This window comes from Aquarana catesbeiana, linkage group LG05, assembly GCF_042186555.1.
Source record: "Aquarana catesbeiana isolate 2022-GZ linkage group LG05, ASM4218655v1, whole genome shotgun sequence".
NCBI classification, from domain to species: Eukaryota; Metazoa; Chordata; class Amphibia; order Anura; family Ranidae; genus Aquarana; species Aquarana catesbeiana.
This window is the reverse complement of record NC_133328.1, coordinates 609,572,459-609,590,198: the sequence shown is the minus strand read 5'-3', so window position 1 is coordinate 609,590,198 and position 17,740 is coordinate 609,572,459. Positions and strand designations below refer to the sequence as shown.

The window sequence follows — 17,740 nt, the reverse complement described above, 5'->3', positions numbered from 1 at the left end:
CAGAGGTGACATTTGGGGGAAGTCTTTAGACAGGAAGGAATGGATGATATTATTATGGGATGGAAATATTACCATAGAAACGTCACATACACAATCAGACTGTGATAGAGATCAGAGGGAGAAGGAAGGAGTTTTGTATTCTCTGCAGTTTTGCTCATTATTTGATAATATAATAATGGGGATGATTTGGATAAAGAATGTTTTTTAGATACGGAATCTTCTGAACACCAACAAAGAAGGAAATGTATTTGTTATACTGGGAGTCTGGATCTTCCAGCACCTAAAATTCCCACCGAGCTTCGCTATTGGTTATTTATATATATATATAAATATCACTAATGTGTGTGTGTGTGGGGGGGGGGGGGGGGGGGACACATGCGTTGTGATATATGTATGTGTGTATATTATATATATGTGGGGGGGGGGGTGGCATGCATTGTGATATAGATAATATATACACACACATACATATATCACGTGTGGGAGGGGGGTGACATGCGTTGTGATATATATGTATGTGTGTATATTATATGTATATGTGTGTGTGGGGGGGAGGGGGTGACATGCATTGTGATATATATAATATACACACACATACATATATCACAATGCATGTCACCCCCCCCCCCACACACACACACACATATATATATATATAATATACACACACACTAGGGCTGCAACTAACGACTATATTCATAATCGATTAATCTAAACAACAATCAGCCAACTAATCGATTAATGACCTTAAAAAGCAGTGATATATAATTTAATTCCTGTTCTGGTGACAACCCAAAATCTGGAATGTTTCTTTCACTTTTGTTGGTAAATAGAGAGAATGAAGCTCCCTAAAGGGGGCACAGACAGCAATAAAAACCTGACAGGGGTTTTAATCCCTCTCCACTCCATCTTACACCAACAATAAAAAACATTTTCCTTTATTTATAATGTAACATATGGGGGAGAAATGAAAAAAAAAATGATTTGGCAGTGAAAGTGGCAGTTAAAATGTGTGTGTAGGGGGAGGGGGGGAGGGGTTACTTGATTTGACAGTTAAAGGGTTGAAACACATGAACAATATAGTTTGGTAGTAAAAGGGTTAAAAACGGAAAGAATTTGGCAGTTGAAGAGAATAAATCTTCCTAAAGGGGGCGCAGACAGCAATAAAAACCTGACAGGGGCTCTAATCCCTCTTCACTCCATTAAACAATAATAATAAACAAGTTTTCCTTTAGTGATAATTTTACATTTGGGCAAGAAATGTAAAAAACACATTTTGGTTTTGTCTGTAAAAGGGTTAAAAATGGGGGGAGGGGAGGGTATAAAAAAAAGAAAAGAAGTTGGTTTGGCGCTGAAAGGGTTAAAAAAAAAAAAAAAAAAAAAAAAAAAAAACACGTACAAAAATCTGTGTTTTGAAAAAAAAATGGTTCATAGAAAGGGTTAAAAATGAAAAAAATTATGATTTTGTAGTGCAAGGGTTAAAAACAAAATGGGGAGGGGAATTGGTTTCATAAATGAAAGGGAAAACATTTGATTTGGCAGTGAAAGGGTTAAAAATGGAGAAATAATTGGTGTGTAATAATGATAAAATAAAAGAAAAGATTTGATGGAGGATTTCTAAGGCTCCATTCACAATGTTATCATAAGAATATATATCTTTATTTCAGCCATGGGATTGTAAGGGTTAAATCTCATTCACAATAACATGTTCTTCCAGGAGCCGTATATCCCTATTAGATCCGTATACTGATCCTACAGGCTGAATTCACAAAGCTCATAAATAAGGACGTGGCTCCTTTAAGAAAAAACGTCAGTTATTTTTCAAAAAAAAAAAAGAAGGTCACCTGACTGCACTCTGTGATCTGATTGGTCCCTCTGCCTATGATGTCATAGGCTGAGTCTCTATATAGCCAGATGCAGGTCAGTGAGCTCTCAGAAGCTCAGAGATCATTGACCAGTGAAGACGTGCTTCTTATCTCTCCTGAGATATTTCTTGCGATTTTATTGGATTTGATTTCGTTCGATTCAATTTCATTGCGATTTCTATTGTCATACATTTAAAGCGAGTTTCTTTATTCCTAATAATGAACCGATTTAAATGTAATCGGCTTCTTTCTCTGAAAAACACCAAAGAGAAAGCCAGCAAAGGAGGGGCAATGGTAGGAGGTATCAGTGACCAGCCTGCAGATAACCCAACCAAAAAGCCCCCCAAAATGAAGAGGTTTGTGCGCGGCTGTTTCAGAGCCGTTGTTGGATGTTTCGGTTCCGGCTGTACAGCCAATGGACATCACCGAGATACCAAAATTGGTAAGTGTTATGGATAGTGATAGATACAAAAAGTACTCTGGATAAGTCACCTACACTCATCGATCACCTTCATCCCAAAATGATTTGTTTTCATAGAATTATAGAACAGAAGGGTTATTAAAGTGATTGATAAGCCACAATCTGATCTTTATATTATCTCCTCTGTCAGATAAAAATCTGCATTCTCGTGCCTGTGCGTTATTTATAAATAAAACGCTTTCTACTTGTATGAAAGAGGAAGGAATCCCATCGATTTAACACTTTCAAAAAACATTTCTATTTCTGGCATGTTGGGAATGCTAACTGTCACATTGGTTGTGCTCTCAACCAAACTGTCAAACCATCCAATGGCTGGTGTCATAACGGATTACATTTGCAGCATTATGGCAGTTGAAGATTCACCACTTCAATACCGGCATTCCCCCCTCTTCCTGCCCAGGACAATTTTCAGCTTTCAGCGCTGTCCCACTTTGAATGACAATTACGCGGTCATACAACACTGTACCCAAACTACATTTTTATCATTTTCTTCCCACAAATAGAGCTTTCTTTTGTTGGTATTTCACTAACCCTGGGGGGGGGGGGGGTCATGTTTTGCAAAACAAACTAAAAAAGACCCAATTTTTGACCAAAAATCTTTTTTCTTATTTTGTCATAAAATTTTGTTTTCTCCTTCACTGATGTGCACTGATGAGTTGGCACTGATATGCAGCACTGATGGGCACTTATAGGCACTGTGGTGGGGACTGTGATGGGCACTGATTGGCACTATTGTGGGCTCTGATTGGCACTGTGGTGGGCACTGAGAGACTTTGAGGGGGCACTGCTGGCAGTTGTTGGGCACCTCTCATGGGGGCTGCACTGATAATCAATGTGCTGATTATCAGCACAGACCCCCCTCTGACAGAGAGCTGCCGATTGGCTCTCCCTGTCAGCGCGAACCGAGGAATGACGTTTACTGGCACTTCCAGGTTTACGCGATGATCACATGGTAAGAAGCCTCTGTCAGGACTCCGGTGTCAGGACTCTGCAGCCCTGATACATGGGAGTCAGCGCAGAGGGGGAAGGGTAGAAACTGGTAGGATCAGCCAGCTATTTCATACACAGCACAAGCACTGTGCTCTATAACAGGCTTTAGAGGAACAGGATCTTCTTTAATGGTGCCAAAACACACAAAAATATATTTTGTTATAAAAACATTGTTATTGGAGTCCAAAGTTTTAAAAGAAACGGGGGGACAATGAATGTTGTCCACATTTCATAAAGACAATTCAGTGCACATGTACAATATACACATAAAGTAGTTACTGTAACCAGCGTGATGCTTGTTGCTTGACATGTTTCACTTTTCAGCTTCTTCAGGAGCTTATAAAGCAATATGTAGCTACAAAAAGACAAATACAATCAAAATAAAAAACAAACAACAATAATTCCAAAAATTTGCATAAAGAATTTTTAGTAAGTATGCATGACCGTAAATTAACATTTCTGTTATCAAAGTAAATGTGTATCAAAAAGATATAACAACATAAATATGTTCAATGAATATTAGGGGTGCAACAGATCGTCATTGATCCGTGATCCGTACGGATCAACCTCTGCGGATCTGTGGCCTTGGCCATAGGAAAGGCCGCGGCTTCGGCCTAGCTCCGGAGGGGCAGCCATCTTGGTACACCCGGCGGCCGTTTACCACGTGATCGCTCCGTCAAATGACGGAGCGATCACTTGTAACAAACCAGCGTTATGTCATGACGCTGGTTCCTCTCTCCCCTCTGTGTACTGATCTGTACAGTGGAGGGGAGAGTTCGGATGGCAGCAATGCCCTGCCAATACTCTGCAATGCCCTGCCAATACCCTGCCCATACTCTGCCAATACCCTGCCAATATACCCGCCAATACCCTGCTAATATATTACAGTGGGGGAGATTGTGGATATTACAGTGGGGAGATATTTTTTTGTTGATCCGAACCGTGACTCCTGACAATACTCTGCAATGCCCTGACAATACTCAGCCAATACTCTTCCATACCCTGCCAATACTCTTCCATACCCTGCTAATATATTACAGTGGGGGAGATTGTGGGTATTACAGTGGGGGAGATTTTTTTTTGTTGATCCGAACCGTGACTCCTGACAATACTCCGCAATGCCCTGCCAATACTCTGCAATGCGCCCTGACAATACTCTGCAATGCGCCCTGACAATAATCTGAAATGCGCCCATGAATAATCTGCAATGCCCTGCCAATACCCTGCCAATACCCTGCTAATATATTACAGTGGGGGAGATTGTGGATATTACAGTGGCAGAGATTTTTTTTTTGTTGATCCAAACCGTGACTCCTGATCCGAGGAACGATCTGAACCGTGAGTTTTTTGATCCGTTGCACCCCTAATTTATTTATTTATTATTATTTATTTATGGTACTTATATAGCGCCATCAATTTACGCAGCGCTTTACATATACATTGTACATTCACATCAGTCCCTACCCTCAAGGAGCTTACAATCTAAGGTCCCTAACTCACATTCATACATACTAGGGACAATTTAGACAGGATCCAATTAACCTACCAGCATGTCTTTGGAGTGTGGGAGGAAACCGGAGTACCCGGAGGAAACCCATGCAGGCACAGGGAGAACATGCAAACTCCAGGCAGGTAGTGTCATGGTTGGGATTTGAACCGGCGACCCTTCTTACTGCTAGGTGAGAGTGCTACCACTACACCACTGTGCCGCCCAATGAATATCCCCTAATGAATATCCATGAGGGTCAGCACTATACAGAGAAGCACACAACATGAACATAAAACTCACCATGTATATAGAATGTAATCAAGCTAATGCACACTACTAAAGGGTCCAAAACTGATGTAAGAGGTACCCAGGCCACCTACAGTGTCCCATCTGATAACAAATAGAGATCATGCACCCATCACCAAGACCAACATACACATAAGAAGGGCCTGAAGATCAAACCTACCAAGCGTATCCTCAAAACTCACCGTATCTGTCAGAGCAAAGACATAGCGGCCACCAGGCCAGACGGGACTGGTGGCCCCAGCCACAGAGCCGGCCATGGAGCAGGAGGTGGCTGCTATGTCTTTGTTCTGACAGATACGGTGAGTTTTGAGGATACGCATGGTAGGTTTGATCTTCAGGCCCTTCTTATGTGTATGTTGGTCATGCTGATGGGTGTATGATCTCTATTTGTTATCAGATGGGACACTGTAGGTGTCCTGGGGGATGCTATTTATTAAATATGTCCGCATTCATCATCACGGGTGTTTAATAATAAGAAACAGAAGCGCGGCAGATTACTCCACCGCACCTGAAAGTGAAGAATCAGACCCCTTTTTCATTTTAGTGGGTCGGCATAACTGCCAGGCAACCAAAATTTTTATATGAAGGCCATTAGTCATCCCTGTGTCCCTGTCATGTTGGGATTATTTATTGTCCCTTGCACTGGAATTTTGAACTTTTCTCTCCATAATTTTATGTTGTGTGTATATATATATATATTGTAGGTGAAGGTGCTAAATCTGATTCTTCTTTTTTATTGCAGATGTACGCGGTATTTACTGCAGACACAGCTCACAAGGCAGGACTACCCCAGTGAGCGAGACAGAATATGAAAGTTACATTGAGACTCCACCAGCATGTGACGTTCACATGGAGACACCACCAGCATGTGACGTTCACACGGAGACGCCACCAGCATGTGACGTTAACACGGAGACGCCACCAGCATGTGACGTTAACACGGAGACGCCACCAGCATGTGACGTTAACACGGAGACGCCACCAGCATGTGACGTTAACACGGAGACGCCACCAGCATGTGACGTTAACACGGAGACGCCACCAGCATGTGACGTTAACACGGAGACGCCACCAGCATGTGACGTTAACACGGAGACGCCACCAGCATGTGACGTTAACACAGAGACGCCACCAGCATGTGACGTTAACACAGAGACGCCACCAGCATGTGACGTTAACACAGAGACGCCACCAGCATGTGACGTTCACATGGAGACGCCACCAGCATGTGACGTTCACATGGAGACGCCACCAGCATGTGACATTCACACGAATACTCCACCAGCATGTGACATTCACATTGAGACACCACCTGAATGTCACATTCATGTTGAGACTACAGCAAAATGTGAGGTTCATGTTGAGAACCCACCAAAATACCAGGGCAGCCATTTGAATATCTCCTCCCATGAAGATGAGGACAAGCTTAAAGAAAAGGATAGGCAGATCCTGGTGATAGGGGACTCTGTTATTAGAGGGACAGAGAGGGCAATCTGTCAGAATGACCACGATCAACTAACAGTATATTGTTTCCCAGTCGCAAGAGTTCGGGACATTGCAGATCGGATGGACGGATTGTTGGATGGGGCTGGGGAGGATCCAGTTGTCATGGTACATATTGGAACCAATGACAACATTAGAAGAAAATGGAGCACCCTACAAAATGATTTCAGGGACTTAGGGGCTATATTGAAGAAAAGGACCTCCAAGGCAGCATTTTCAGAAATACTGCCTGTACCTCGAGCCACACCAAGGAGGCAACAGGAGCTTAGGGAGCTTAGCAAGTGGCTGAAGAACTGGTGCAGGAAGGAGGGGTTTGGCTTCATGGAGACCTGGACTGACTTTTCAATTGGTCACTTGCTCTACAGCAGGGATGGACTGCACTTAAATGAGCAGGGTGCAGCTCTGTTGGGAAAGAAAATAACCAAAAGGGTGGAAAAAATGTTAAATCCACCACCAGCATGTGTAGTTCACACGGAGACTCCACCAGCATGTGTAGTTCACACGGAGACTCCACCAGCATGTGTAGTTCACACGGAGACTCCACCAGCATGTGTAGTTCACACGGAGACTCCACCAACATGTGTAGTTCACACGGAGACACCACCAGCATGTGACGTTCACACGGAGACGCCACCAGCATGTGACGTTAACACGGAGACGCCACCAGCATGTGACGTTAACACGGAGATGCCACCAGCATGTGACGTTAACACGGAGACGCCACCAGCATGTGACGTTAACACGGAGACGCCACCAGCATGTGACGTTAACACGGAGACGCCACCAGCATGTGACGTTAACACGGAGACGCCACCAGCATGTGACGTTAACACAGAGACGCCACCAGCATGTGACGTTAACACAGAGACGCCACCAGCATGTGACGTTCACATGGAGACTCCACCAGCATGTGACATTCACACGGATACTCCACCAGCATGTGACATTCACATTGAGACACCACCTGAATGTCACATTCATGTTGAGACTACAGCACAATGTGAGGTTCATGTTGAGAACCCACCAAAATACCAGGGCAGCCATTTGAATATCTCCTCCCATGAAGATGAGGACAAGCTTAAAGAAAAGGATAGGCAGATCCTGGTGATAGGGGACTCTGTTATTAGAGGGACAGAGAGGGCAATCTGTCAGAATGACCACGATCAACTAACAGTATATTGTTTCCCAGTCGCAAGAGTTCGGGACATTGCAGATCGGATGGACGGATTGTTGGATGGGGCTGGGGAGGATCCAGTTGTCATGGTACATATTGGAACCAATGACAACATTAGAAGAAAATGGAGCACCCTACAAAATGATTTCAGGGACTTAGGGGCTATATTGAAGAAAAGGACCTCCAAGGCAGCATTTTCAGAAATACTGCCTGTACCTCGAGCCACACCAAGGAGGCAACAGGAGCTTAGGGAGCTTAGCAAGTGGCTGAAGAACTGGTGCAGGAAGGAGGGGTTTGGCTTCATGGAGACCTGGACTGACTTTTCAATTGGTCACTTGCTCTACAGCAGGGATGGACTGCACTTAAATGAGCAGGGTGCAGCTCTGTTGGGAAAGAAAATAACCAAAAGGGTGGAAAAAATGTTAAATCCACCACCAGCATGTGTAGTTCACACGGAGACTCCACCAGCATGTGTAGTTCACACGGAGACTCTACCAGCATGTGACGTTCACACGGAGACTCCACCAGCATGTGTAGTTCACACGGAGACTCCACCAGCATGTGACATTCACACGGAGACTCCACCAGCATGTGACGTTCACACAGATACTCCACCAGCATGTGACATTCACATTGAGACACCACCTGAATGTCACATTCATGTTGAGACTACTGATTGTTGGAGGGGGCTGGGGAGGATCATGTTGTCATGCTACCTATTGGAACCAATGACAACATTAGAAGAAAATGGATCACCCTACAAAATGGTTTCAGGGACTTAGGGGCTATATTGAAGAAAAGGACCTCCAAGGCAGCATTTTCTGAAATACTGCCTGTACCTCGAGCCACACGGAGCTTAGGGAGCTTAGCAAGTGGCTGAAGAATTGGTGCAGGAAGGAGGGGTTTGGCTTCATGGAGACCTGGACTGACTTTTCAATTGGTCACTTGCTCTACAGCAGGGATGGACTGCACTTAAATGAGCAGGGTGCAGCTCTGTTGGGAAAGAAAATAACCAAAAGGGTGGAAAAAATGTTAAATCAACCACATCGAGACTCCTCCAGCATGCAACGATTCTGTTGAGACTCGGGCAGAATGTAACTTTCCCACTAAGACACCGGCAGATTGTGGCGTTACCACTGAGACTCTGGCAGAATGTGATGTTCATCAGCAGCTTCTGAATCACAGACTCAACTAAAAGTCTGAGGAACCCTCCCAGGGACCAGGTACGGCTTTACCAACACAGGTCCCTACACTGGTGGCGGCTGCCACTCCAGTATCTAGAGGGCCTTCTCATCAGCCCTCTATTTCCCTTTTTGGAGCTTCTGAATCACCAACTATGAATGTAAATGGACAAACAAGATGATTGACTGTTCCTAGAAGAAGACTCAACAAAAATTCTGAGGAACCCTCCCGAGAGACCAGGTATGGCTGTACCAACACAGGTCCCTACACTGGTGGCTGCCACTTCAGTAACCAGAGGGTTTTCCCATGAGCCCTCCATTTTCGTTTTTGGAACTTCTGAATCACCAACTATCAATGCAGCTGGACAAACAAGACAATTGCCTGTTCCTAGAAGAAGACTCAACAAAAAGTCTGAGGAAGCCTCCCTGGGACCAGGTACGGCTGTACCAACACAGGTCCCTACACTGGTGCGAGCTGCCACTCCAGTAACCGGAGGGTCTTCCCATCAGCCCTCTATTTACCTTTCTGCAGCTTCTGCAGAAGCTTTAAGGTTCGACAATACGTCGCCAAAACATAATCACCTGAAGAACAAGGGGGAGTATGGAAGAGGGAGAGAGGGAGGAAAAGGGGGGGGGGAGGTTGGAGAAAGAAGGGGGTGAGGGTTGGGGGGAACCCCCACACCCCTTCCTTACCCCTAACCTCTCCTCCCCCCTCCTTTCCTCACTCTCTCCCTCTTCCATACTCCCCCTCGGGCGTGTGTTGGACCGGCTGAGGGGAGGTTGGAGGCCGGTATTCTTTGGGTGTGTTTTGGAGTGTTATATACATAGATTTCAGTCTAGGATAAGTTTGGATTTCTTCTGGAGGCGCTTTGAGTGGACACAATTGATGAACTCCGTTCAGCGGGGGGCGGGCCTTAGAGAACAGAGGCCGCATACAGGCAGCACAGAGGCTTAGGGGTTAGCCTTGCAGCACTGGGGTCCATGGTTCAAATCCTGACCAGGACAATATCTGCATGGAGTTTGCATTTTCTCCCTGTGCTTGCGTGGGTTTCCTCCGGGTACTCCGGTTTCCTCCCACACTAAAAAGACATGCTACCTTGCGTTGGTGGTGCAGTGGTGAGCATAGCTGCCTTTCAAGCAGCTGACCCGGGTTCGATTCCCGGCCAACGCCTTCTCCAATACTTGGAGTCCTCAGAGAGAAAAGCGCTATACAAGGGTGGAATGAAGAATGAAGCGAATGTGTGGAATGTTTGAGGAAGAAAATGTTCCCCCAGAATCTATAGAAGGTGAACCCAGCAACTGATAGAAGATGCTTAGGCTGCGATCACACCTAGGCCTTCCGGACCGCGGGCGTAATTACTGCGATTCCATATTGTGATCAGTTATTTTCAATGGCACCCCAATCATGGGACAATATTGTCACCTGACAAATCACACAAAAACAATTGCGGGACGCCTATTTCCCATAGGCCGTCAGGCAACAATCGCGGCAAAATCACGCCTCGATTCGGATGATATTGAAAGTAAAGGGATCGCAAGCGTGTGCTGCGTTTTGCACCGATTCGGGAATCCAGAACAACTAGGTGTTACCAAATCCTCGCCGTGTCCATCATACGCCAAGAACTTCCTGCACAAACGTCCCCCCAACATGATTAATACACCCATACCCCCCCAACATGAATATTACACCCATGCTCCCCATCAGGTATATTACACCGACAAGCCCCAACATGAATATTACACCCATACCCACCCAACATGAATATTACACCGACACCCTCCCAGCAGGAATATTACACACATACCCCCCCCAGCAGGAATATTACACCCATACCCCCCAACATGAATATTACACCCATACCCCCCAACATGAATATTACACCCATACCCCCCCAGCAGGAATATTACACCGACAACCCCCATCCTGACAATGACGTCCCCCCAGCAGGAATATTACACCGACACCCCCCATCCTGACACTGACGTTCCCCAGGAATATTACACGACACCCCCCATCCTGACACTGACATCCCCCCAGGAATATTACACCAACACCCCCCATCCTGACACCCCCCCCAGGAATATTACACCAACACCCCCCATCCTGACACTGACGTCCCCCCAGGAATATTACACCGACACCCCCCATCCTGACACTGACATCCCCCCAGCAGGAATAAGAAAATAAGGATGATCCTCAGATCCATCTAGTGGCCATAATGCAGTACATGTATGACAGGAAGCTACACAGACCAATAGGGTGGTTAGAGGGTTAGAAAGGGGAGGCCACGGCGTGTCCATGCCCAGTAAGTACCAAAATATTTCCTCTGCTCGGGGGTCCACACTTAAGGCAAGGTGATTTCCATTCTAGCAGCAGCTTTGATAGAAAATAAAGTGTGTCGCTGTGGTGAAGCAGGGGCTGTTATCTGCTAGTACTTACCCTTGGAGGATCTTCGGCAGGCTTTGGCACACAGCGCTCTTTGTTGCTCCACTTCATCTTTCTCTTGATAGTCACTTAACAAGGAACTGAGGTATTCTTCCTGTGACAAGAAGAAGGGAAGACGTAAGAGTCCCTATCCTGGACAAGAAGAGCTCAGCAATCAAGGCTTCATAGCAGGACTCCAGGCAGACCTTAAAGTGGACCTCTCAGCAACTTTACAAGTCTGAATGAAGAAATAGAATATACCGTATTCTTCTATCCCTTCTACAAGTGCAAAAATGTCACTTTTCATCCTGCCGGAAATATACAGAGCTCAGAACTTTCTGCTCTCGTTTTCTCTGGACTGTTTTCAGTCCCAGTTCTCTATGTGGACTACAAAACATCACTTCACTATGTTATAGACGGGGGGGAGTATTCTGTAGTCCAAACACACTTTCTGTCCTACAGTGACAACACAACGTCTCCATAGATTCAGTACAGTGAGTGTTGTCACCCTAGGACAGGAAGTTACTGGCAGGTTCAAAGACAAAGGGAAAATAAAAGGAATGCAGCCACCATATCTAAGGACTGGTCAGCTGAAGTATAGTACATTTTTGTATTTCGGATTCCCCCATAAATCAGTTGGCCTCATCCGTGTACCTCCACAAATCACTTGCCCCATCAGAGTGCCCCAATAGATCAGTTACCCCATCAGAATGTCCTCTTAGATTAGCTGCACCCATCAGAGTACATATATAGATCAGTTGCCCCATTACAGTGTCCCCATAGATTAATTGCCCCATCAAACTGCCCCCATAGATTAGTTGCCTCATCATCGTGCCCCCATAGATTAGTTGCCTCATCATCATGCCCCCATAGATTAGTTGCCTCCATCAGAGTACCCCCATAGATCAGTTGCCCCATCACAGAGCTCAGTGTACCTGTAGAACTCCCTATAGCCTGGCAGGCAGAAGGTGGGAGCTGGCAAGAGAAATGTGCTGCAGGGCACACAGCAGGCACGTGAAGTCTTTGGTAGAACAGAAAACCGCGCTAGTCACATACTTGTAATGTGAATAACCTCCTTATATGTAGGGGGTGATTTGGAACAAAGAAATTCATAAAATTAAAATAGAATAAAAAGAATAAAATGGATACATAAGAAGGACACAAACTCATATATCCTCTAAGGAAACCTTATAGATTAACAGCTGGATTCCTTATTACTAATAGGGGCCCACCAAAAATTACAAACAGTGGTAATATAACTTCCCATATCCATATCACGCTATGGTCTTTGTCTTTTTTTCTGATTAAACCCCACGCGGACCCGTTTTGCTGCATGAGTGCGACGGATCCTGTCCATTGGAGTGCTTCTAAAGGCCTGGGCTGGGTTTAAGCCATCTGTCTGATTTGGCTTACGTTCTGGTAAGCAGTTCACCACACAGTTTATTTCAAGTATTTTTTTCTCCCCACCTCATCACATAGAGAAGTCTACTGTTTTGTTTTTGTTTTGGACTATAATTGGACTATTTTTCATCGATCGATAATTGGACTTTACTCATTAGCGCGGTTTTCTGTTCTACTTATTCTATTGGTGTGCCCCACTTATAACCGCAGCTGTATAGAATTTAATTTTTACTGCTAATTTCTCACGATATTTCATTATTTATATCTAGGAGTCAATTTGTCCTTGATTTCTTTTTCTTCACTGTTATATAATTTTTCCAAGCGCAATTTTATTTAATTTTATTGTTTTACGTGAAGTCATTGGTTGCTAGGCATGCCGGCATCTCTAGCAACCAATGACTGCTGCTCAATGGACCAGGACTTGTGGGCGGTCCGCCATGTTAGTGAAGGCTCCATGAACCTATCAGCCTGTGCAGGAGGTGGAGCCAGGGACTTTATGTGGGAGGAGACTCATCTAATCTCTCGGTGTAGGAGAATTCAGACTGAGGAGTGGGTGGAGCAGAATAGGTAGGGGCGGGGCGAAGGAGTATGACGTAATGTTGTGGGGGAGGTGCTAGGAGAGGGAGTCTGTCACCTGTGCCCTGCCCCCGAGCATGACCCCCCCCCCCCCGCCCGTCTTGGCCCCCTGCTTCCAGTCATATGCTCTATTGATCTACTGACCACCCTCCCCCCCATAGATCTCCTGCTCTGTATGGACAATCACTCATGCCCCATACTTGGGGAAAAGGAAAAATTGGAACAGGGAACAAAGGAATATAAATGGAAATATGGCGGAACGCGGCGTGCCGCGGTGACAACTTTCCACCATATCAGTCTCACAGAAATGCACGTTTCCACGCAATCCCGGAAAAATATCTGCCTCATGCTTGTAGTGCCATTTATTGTAAATGTCCCCCCAAAACGTGAGACCCCATTACAAGAAATGTGGCAAAATGCACGGGAAATAAAACAAAGCGGAAGGCGTCATGAGATACTTTGTCAGGCTTGTGGGGCATAGGGCAACGCACGGAAAACAATGGGGGGCGCTATGCTTGTTGGGGGATTGTCATCCAGGTGTATGTCAGAGGAGTTACTAGGACCGGCATTGGTGTCAGCGGACGCTCTGTTAACCCTCAGCATTGGTGTCAGCGGACGCACTATTAACCCCCAGCATTGGTGTCAGCGGACGCTGTATTAACCCTCAGCATTGGTGTCAGCGGACTCACTATTAACCCCCAACATTGGTGTCAGCGGACGCACTATTAACCCTGACACTGGTGTCAGCGGACGCACTATTAACTCCCAGCATTGCTGTCATCGGACGCACTATTAACCCCGGCATTGCTGTTAGCGGACACACTATTAACCCCGGCATTGGTGTCAGCGGACGCACTATTAACCCCCAGCATTGGTGTCAGCGGACGCACTATTAACCCTCAGCATTGGTGTCAGCGGACGCACTATTAACCCCCAGCATTGCTGTCAGCGGACGCACTATTAACCCACAGCATTGCTGTCAGCGGACGCACTATTAACCCCCAGAATTGCTGTCAGCGGACGCACTATTAACCCCCAGCATTGCTGTCAGCGGACGCACCATTAACCCCCAGCATTGCTGTCAGCGGACGTACTATTAACCCCGAGATTCAGTGATGTCCCCTGGTATCCCCCCCCCAGAGATTCAGCGATGTCCCCTTGTACCCCCCCCCAGAGATTCAGTGATGTCCCCTGGTATCCCCCCCCCCCAGAGATTCAGCGATGTCCCCTGGTATCCCCCCCATCCATACTTGTCAGGCTCCATGATGAATCAGACAGCCTCAGGTGACGCTGACCAAAAAAGTACACAATGGATTCCATCTGCTTCTGGTGGTCACAAATCTGCAGAATCAGAGAGCTGAACCTCCAGGAGAGGAAGTCCTTCACCTTCTAGGGGGGCGGAGACACTGCATGAAAGGGGGGGAAATACAAAACCACATCAGGAAGTAAATCGATAATATTCCCTATATATCATTATTATTCACAATAAATATACATTTTATATGGATGTGAAACCATTTCCAGGTGTGTCAATGTCCCAGAGACACACCCCCCACAGACCCTCCCCCAGAGACACACCCCCAGAGACCAGAGGCGTATCTAGTGAAAATGGCACCTATGGCAAGCACTGAAACTGCGCCCATGTCAAAACATTTGAAACTCATCTTTCAGATAACCTAAAGGGGGTGTCGTTAGAGTCTCAGATGAAAGAAGGAGAAGGGAAAGAAAGAAGGATAGAAGGATAGCAGGCCCAGATCCTAGACCACAATAGCAATACAGTATGTGTATTCCAGAAAGTTTAATAATCAGCAGATAAAGATACTCCAAACACCATCCCCCTTGGCAGATCCCATCAGATACAAGAGATGGTTAGAGAATGTGCAGACATGGTGCAGGAGACAGTCAGATACTGCAGACATTAAACAGGAGATCAGAGACTGCAGTTTCTGTCTTACTGACAGTCCATTTGCCAAGCATAGTTAGTAAGACCATAAATGGTTAATAAGTCTGTGAAGATCCAAGCCTGACCAGCCTAAATTCTGAAAGGCAATATAAAAACAAACAAATCATGCAGAGCACACTGGCCTTTGGCACCAAGAGCTCTTTAGAAACAGCTGCAAATCATGATGAACACTGTCACACTTTTCTTCTTTGTCTTCCAGAAGTCTAATCATTATCAGTGTGCTCACCCATCCTGTGTGCAGTGAAAAGAGAAGAGCAAGGGGAATCATTTCCTAACCAGTGTGAGCATTGGCTGATCTGCATATAGGACAAGAGAGCTGCTGCTTAGACATCTGCAGCTGGCATTTTGTGTGTGTGATAGAGAGACTCAGGGCTCCTCCATCCTCTTTAGGTGTCACATAAACAATGGAAGCCCCTCCTTGTGTCGGCTCTATAATGAGCTCCCACCTTCTCCTGCCATCGCATTATCTAGCAGAGCTCCATCCCTTCCTCCCTCCTACAGTCAGCCTGTATTGCTCACCCTTTCTTCTGCTTGATGGTGTCAGGTGTCCTTCAGTGCAGCCCAGGCTACAGCATCCCCCCCTCCTCCTGGGCACAGTGCTGATGCTCCCAGAGAGCGTTCTCCAGATAATAGACACATCAGGGCTGAGGGAACCAGCAGCATGCAGCAGGTGGCAGCCATCTTTCTTGTCATGTGATGGCAGTCAGCTGACACTTGTGAGGGCGGAGCCTTCTGTATCCCGGGCACTGCTATCTTTTTAGCTTGTAGCTGGCTGTTAGCATACTGTGTGGGCGGCGCCAGGTGATGACGAGCCGGTGTTCTGCCGAGAAAGTTCCGCTCGGCGGCTAAGTTCCCCCCTCTACTGCGCAGGCGCTGCACCTGCGCAGTAGGAACCGGCGGAAATAGCCGAAGCGGAATAGCTGAAAATCAGCTGTACACGGCAGCTGTAAGAGGGCCCCTCGCGGGCTCCCTTCGCTCACCACGCTTCGGGCACGGCCTCGCTTCGCTCGGCTCTTTTAGATTCCCCCTCTAGGTCCACTTGGATGGTGGGGAAGGAACCTGGACCCAGAGCGCAGGCACCGTGTACAGCTGATTGAAGCGTTTGAGCTTCGGCTATCTCCGGAGGCTGACAGTAGTGGGGAGGGGGGGGGGTCAGACAACTCGACCCAGTCCATCCTTGCCTGGGACAAAAACAATTTTTAGGGAAACTACCCGGGATGGCCACAGCCCAGAAATGTCCTAGCAAAATTTTGACTGTTGGCAGGTATGCCCTGGAAAGTGCCTTGCTGCCCAGCCACTCACCAGCGCCCCCTTCAGGTGGCGCCCATGGCACTTAACATATCTGCCTAGATACGCCACTGCTGTGCCCATCATATGCAGCCACTGTGCCCACCAAATACAGCCACCGTGCCCATCAAATGTAGCCACTGTGCCCACCAAATACAGCCACCGTGCCCATCAAATGCAGCCACTGTGCTCACCGACCCCCCACTCGCAGGGCTCCGGGCTCTGGCAGCAGTTCTGAAAGACACCCCCCCTCCACACTTACCTCCAGGCAGCAGCTCCTCTCCAAGACAGTCCATCAGAGAGGCGGCGACCTCCGCTCCAGCATATGTCTCCTCCCTTCCTCTTCCTAAATGCCAGGCATCCAATAGGGTGGCCTCGCGCTTTGGCCAATCAGGAAACAGGTCTGACGCCCTACCTCCTGGTTGGCGGGGAGGAAGGTTAGTGTGAAAATAGCGAAAACTATTTTGCTATCGTCACACAGTTGGGTGGAATCAGGGCACTCTCTCTCTGCGTCCCAAGCCCACCCTATTTTGAAGCCTATTAGAGCCTCTGGATTTAATCAGGTGCTTCAAAATGTACCACCCCCTCCCGCCCCCCGACATAGGAATCCATGCGTCCGGCACCCTGAAAGGGGCCAGGCGCATGGATGGGGGGGTGGAGCTCGTGCGCCCACAATGCACGGGCCCTCACTGATAACGTTACCAATTACCAACGTCAATAAAACATCACATTATAAACCAAATTGGCTTCCCACAGGTCAACGAACATCTGTTAACAATGTACAACTTTATTAACAAAAAATAATTGAAACAAAATGTTGAAATTCACAGTTTTAGACCCCATTTACACTGTGACATGTTTCCGCGCTTTCTTCGCATGTAGGGCAGCCCGTTCATTTGATTAATGACCCTGTGCACGACAAACACGCCAAAGAAGCTACCACAGACTTTTTGCTCGTAGAGCCTGTGCTTTTTTTACTGTAGGTTTGTGGTGCCATTAACAAGCATGATGTGCGTTTCTTTTGTGTGTTCACGGTACACATAGATGTGAATGGAGCCCTAATTCTTTATTTTTCTATAAGCCTGTGTCTAACCCACCA

The 17,740-nt window shown here is 46.6% G+C and overlaps 1 long non-coding RNA gene and 1 other non-coding gene across 3 annotated transcripts; one reads left to right on the top strand and one right to left on the bottom strand.

Moving 5' to 3' along the window:
* Nucleotides 1-2,923: 2,923 nt before the first annotated feature.
* Nucleotides 2,924-16,053, bottom strand: LOC141145494 (uncharacterized). 2 transcript variants are annotated; one of them, XR_012244567.1, is made up of 3 exons: nt 15,874-16,053; nt 11,430-11,529; nt 2,924-3,691 (listed from the first exon to the last, which is right to left on the bottom strand). It is a non-coding gene; the product is annotated as an uncharacterized lncRNA (long non-coding RNA). The 2 variants fall into 2 exon arrangements; XR_012244568.1 differs by lacking the exon at nt 15,874-16,053 and adding an exon at nt 14,642-14,878.
* TRNAE-UUC (transfer RNA glutamic acid (anticodon UUC)) lies at nt 10,089-10,160 on the top strand. Its single transcript has one exon. It is a non-coding gene; the product is annotated as a tRNA-Glu (tRNA).
* Nucleotides 16,054-17,740: the final 1,687 nt, after the last annotated feature.